Below are 5,726 nucleotides of genomic sequence, written 5' to 3' on the forward strand. Positions count from 1 at the left end.
AGTCGTGTCCGACTCTTATCGATCCCATGGACTGCAGCCCACCAGGCTCCCCCGTCCCTTGGATTCTCCAGGCAAGAACACTGGAGTGGGTTGCCATTTCCTTCTCCGATGCATGAAAGTGAAAAGTGAAAGTGAAGTCGCTCAGTTGTGTCTGACTCAGCGACCCCATGGACTGCAGCCCACCAGGCTCCTCCATCCATGGGACTCTCCAGGCAAGAGTACTGGAGTAGGGTGCCATTGCCTTCTCCATATTAAGAGTCTACCATGTGCCAATGATGTACTGGCTATTAGGGATTTTGAATTGATTTTAAACTACTTAGTTTATCACAGGAAGGCGTGCACATGTGATTTAGAGTGGCAGGTGACAGGGCCACCCCTGGCTTAACTCCTGCTCTATCCTTTCGGTCTAGGTGGCTTTAGGCAAGCCTCAGTGTCCTCTTGTAGAAATGTAAATAATAATATGTAGTTCCTAGTGTTACTGTTGGAGAAGGCAATGGCACCCCACTCCAGTACTCTTGCCTGGAAAATCCCATGGACAGAGGAGCCTGGTGGGCTGCAGTCCATAGGGTCGCTAAGAGTCAGACACGACTGAGTGACTTCACTTTCACTTTTCACTTTCATGCATTGGAGAAGGAAATGGCAACCCACTCCAGTGTTCTTGCCTGGAGAGTCCCAGGGACGGGGGAGCCTAGTGGGCTGCCGTCTATGGGGTCGCACAGAGTCGGACACGACTGAAGCGACTTAGCAGCAGCAGCAGCAGTGTTACTATGGGGCTTCAGGAGATAGGTAATAAACACTCAAGAAATGGTAGTTATTTTTATCAGTATTTTTATTCCCTTCTCCACCCCAGCACCTGGCATGGTGTCTGCACTTAGGGGTAGACACTCAATAAATGCTATGGAGTCAACGAATGAGTGCACAAATAACAAATATTTTGACACACTACTCTATCTGTAAACAAAAGAACTACATGGTGAGCAGAACAGGTTATTCTCAAAGGTACAATTTTAGTTACAATATTTAGTAATTTCTAATGCCAAGAACTTTTCAAAATATTTCTTTATCCATTTTATTACTCAATGAAGTCATAGATCTCACTTTCAGAAAGCTTCCTGTGTATTTAAACATTTTTTCCATCAAGTTTTTTTTTTTTTTTTTCTTCAGTCTGCAGGATGAGAATTATGATAGAATCCCTCTAAATCACACAAAATGAGTCCTAGGAAATCCATAGAAATTCCAAACCCAAATCCAAATCCAAAAATTCCATAGAAATAGTGAGATCCAGTGGGAAAAGCACTTCACGTTTTTGAAAATTCCCAGGTGGGAATGGGCAACCAAGACATCATGTCTTGTTGAGAGCTTAAAGGACCATGGAGGACATATTATTGTTAGAGCATTTTTCTTGTGCCAGTTTGGGGGCTGGTATGGCTGCACTAAGGGGGCAATTCTTCCCCTTTCTAAGGTGAAGAGTCCGAGTTCCAGTTCCAGGGTCTTTCCTTGGATCCCCTTCTGTTTGCTCCCCTCTCCCTGCCTCTACTTTCACTGCTCTGATGATCCTCTCCAGGACAACACCAACAATGTGTTGATGGGAATGCTGGAAGCCAGAAGGACTGACATCTGGGATTGCTCGCCTTTATTGCAAAACAGCATTGTTGGGATCCCACATCCTGTATTGCTTAAGCTTTGGTTATTTTAACATATTCATTACATTGACCTGAATCCTATTCCTTGCTCTTAATCCTTCAAAAGGATATTGTTATTAAAATTTGGAAACGTAAAGAAAGTCTAGGTATTGGAGAGCAGATTTGTTAATTAATCACTCTACCTAGTTCCATTAATCCAGTCCTGAGTGTGCTTGAGGAAATATACTTTAAAGTCTCCTTTAAAATAAATGTCATCAGTTCTAATTACACTTCCTTTCACATGCAAAATTTCTTTTAAACCATTCTTTAGATTGGGTTAGTACTTTAGGTAATGTTGGTACTTCCCAACTCTTGTCCTGTTGAAAAACTTAAGCCCAGCTACTGAATTGTACAAGAGAAGAATTAGGAGTTTGTTTTGTTCTCTCTCTTAGTTCTGGTTTTCATTCCCAGCATGTCTACTCCTACCCACAAATCTAAGGCTACAGTCTTTCTCTCTAAAACATATTTCTGCCCACAGTGTACCCACTGGTTAATTTCCATAGCTCTGATTCATCTTGACAGTCACATGCTTCCGACAGGTGAGTACCTCCAGGCAGTCACCTGGAGTCACTTTTCTGTAATCACACGTATGTTTCATGATGGTGCTGCGTATCACCCTCATTTTCCAGGCATAAGACATGACAGACAGAATTCTGGGTTTTCGTCCTAGCCCCTTAAGGTATTTATACTTTTCTCCCCCCTGTTTCTTTTCATGTGTCTTAGCAATCATTTTTTAGTTTTTCTAACCTTCTCAGTGTTCTTCCAGATATTTTGTTTTCTCTGTGGGCTTTACCTCTCTTCTGGTTTGTAATGTAGTAACGTGTTGTTCTGGTAATATATTAGTCAAAGATGATTTCTTTGGGAGTCATATAAATAAAGCAAATAATGAACCATGAAACCTGTAGTGGAAAATGTGGAAGTTACAAGAAGAAAACTAATCAAGCAGGAACAAGCTGGGTCAAGGCTGGGTTTAGGGCTGGCCATATTTAGGTAGAGGCTTCGCAGGTGGCCTGAGTGGTAAAAGAACGCACCTGCCAATGCAGGAGACATAAGAGATGCAGGTTTGATCCTGGATTGGGAAGATCCCTTGGAGGAGGGCATGGCAACCCACTCCATGTGTTCTTGCCTGGAGATATTCCAGGGACAGAGGAGCCCCACGGGTGGGCTACAAAGATTTGGAAACGACTGAAGTAACTTAGCATGCATACATAGTTAGGTAGGAGGAGTGTGTCTTTTAGTTTCTTCTCTCTGTTGCTTCTTTCTTTCTTTCTCTCTACCTGCAGCATCCATCCCTCAGCCTCTCAGGAGCTTAGTATTTTTCATGTCTCCCAGCTTCTAGTTGGAAGAAAAGCAACCATGGAGGACAACCCCTTAGGTGCCATCCACACTCACCGTGTCTCTGCCTGTCATACATCTGACTCCCTCATCCACAGGGTGGCAACCTGGGAGCCATTATTAGATTAGATGACTCACGGCCCAGCCATAGTTGTTTGGATCAGGAGAGAACATTGAATCCAAACTGTCAATCAGATCCTGATTCACTTCAAAACTTCAAGTTTGATCCAAAACTCTCCCCGTCCTCTCAGCACACATGAGGCTCATGGCCCCAGTGACTTGTGTGTGAATCTGTGTGTTTGTGCGCATGACTGATGGAGGAGTGCACTGTTCTCTCACAGAAGCCCCACTTGTTCCACAGTGGACCCTTCTAGCACGTGGAGAGGAAGCAGAAGAGGGAGGTGTCTCCTGAGGTGAAGAGGTCTCCTCACTCCAGGTGGCACTCTTTAGGAATTCAAGTCGAAACAGGCCTAGAAAGAAGCCTGTGAGAGGTCTGGTGACTCCAGGCCTGAAGTCTCCCCCAACATTCCTCTGCACCCAGAGCCCCTCTGCTTCACCCCTCGATGGTCCTTGACAAGGCTGCCACCTCTGATCGTATATCTTCTGTGGTCCCAACTCTGGGGTCTAGGAGGAGGTGAGGGGGCTCATGCTCTATCATGAGGGTCTGGGAAACTGCGAGTGTGTTCACTGCACCCCCCCCCACCCCCACTCCATCTTCTGATCCCACCATCACATCTTGGGCTTCCATGCTTACTCCCCTATTGGTATCTGAGGTGGATCCACAAGACCAGTGCTCACCAGTCATGCAAACAGGGCCTGGGGTGTCAAATTTCTCTTTCTTTTTAGACACCCATCAGCTTGGAGTGGTTCTATTGCGTTCCTTTCCCTCAACTTTGGATAGGAGGCCAGTCCTGAGACCAGAGTCTCTCTTGTAAAACCTTGTCTTTTCTCCCTAGAGGAGAAGTCCTCCTCTTAGACCTTCTCATGATAGAACCTGGCAAACCAGCCTAGTCTCTCCAGCCCCTGGGAGGGCAGAGGTCTCTAGTTAGCAACTGGTCCTTCTTTATTTCAGCTCCAAGCCTTTCATAACTTTTCTCAATACAGCACTGACTCTGCTGTGATCCCTGCATTATTCTGCTAACATGAGTGGGAGGACTAGGTCTCAACCAGAAATGCACACTGGACTTCCCTGGTGGTCCAATGGTTAAGACTCCACTGCATTTCCCTGCACTTCCACTGCAGGGCATGTGGCTTCCATTCCCTGATCAGGGAACTAAGATCCCATATGCCACACAGTGAGACAGACAACAACAACAAAAACCCTAAACAAAACACAACCACAACAAAAACTCAAAACAAGACCAAAAAATGCACACCATCCTGCTACTATAAATGGAGTCTTGTTCCTATATTTGTAACTTTTCCTGATGACATGCACTTGGTAAGATTATTGCCTAAAGAAGTAAGCGTGTCTCCCAAAGGAATGACTCTTTCTGGGATTCTTCAAACCCCACCAGCTTAGGGCCTTTTTATGTCAGACTAGTCCTCCAGAGAAAGCGGGTGGTTTTGTGATTTTCCTCTAGCAGAGTTCGCAGCTTCCTTGTAGGAATAGACAAAGTGTGTGGTGGGGTTGCAAAGAAGGAAGGAAGTGAAGGTACAGGTCAGGAAGTGGTTAAAGCAAAGATCCGTGAGGTTCAGAAGGTGGAGCACCGAGTGGCTCTGCACCGTGGTCACTCATTGGAATCAATGGGGAAAGCTTGGGCAATAACTATGGTTGTGTCCCTCCCCCAGAGCACCTGATGCCACTGATTAAGGCAGATTAGTCTTCCCGAGCTGCAGCAACTCCCCAGGTGATTCTAATATTTAGCTGAGGTTACAGAACACCACTGTATGCAAGGAAAAGAAGTGGAGTGAGATGGATGCTGGTAGATTGAAAAGAAAATGAGAATTCAAGATCTTGAAGATCCCAGATGTAGAGGGCTTGACTGAGCCCTGGATTCAAGGGGGAGGCTGCTCCTGTTACTGAAAACCCAAGTCCGTGTGCCCGATGCACAATGGGGTCAAACAATACCGAGACATCAGAGTTTGGAACAGAGAAAGTTTTATTACAGGGCCATGCAAGGAGATGGGTGGTTCATCCCTTAAAAACCCAAACTCCCCGAAAGCTTTTAGCAAAGCACTTTTCTAGGAAAGGTGAGGGAGAGGTTTGGGTAGTTGCTGTAAACTTCTTGGTGTCACACCCTTTGTTCTTGAGGTCAGGTAATGCTACTCCTGTAAATCTCTATCAGACAAATATTATTCTCTGTTCTGAAAAGAATTGGCAAGGTCCCGAGGACCAGTCATCCTCCAAGGTTCAGGTCCTGACTGAGAGGAGGCGGATCTCAGTTGGCAGCTCCCTCAAGCCCAGGTCCCCAGACCCTGCCCTGCTGTCATCAACCAAAGGAGCCAGGCACCCAACGTCAGGCTCCTCAGGCCACCGAAACTGGTGTGTGTGGAGGAGGGTGGGCAGGTCCCACAGACTGTGACCCAGGCAGACAGCAGGGTTGCAGAGACAGGGATGGGAAGAGGTTCACCACTGCCCCGAGGCCTGGACTCCACCAGTGGGTTGGAGCCCTGCAGGACACAGCCCCTAGCCTGCTCCCTGGGTCCCTCAGCTCACCTACTGGCCCAAGGCTGGGGAACAGACCTGAGGGCCCCAGGGAGAAGGCC

Source organism: Bison bison, unplaced genomic scaffold (genome assembly GCF_000754665.1).
Source record: "Bison bison bison isolate TAMUID 2011002044 unplaced genomic scaffold, Bison_UMD1.0 scf7180017864034, whole genome shotgun sequence".
Classification (NCBI taxonomy): Eukaryota; Metazoa; Chordata; class Mammalia; order Artiodactyla; family Bovidae; genus Bison; species Bison bison.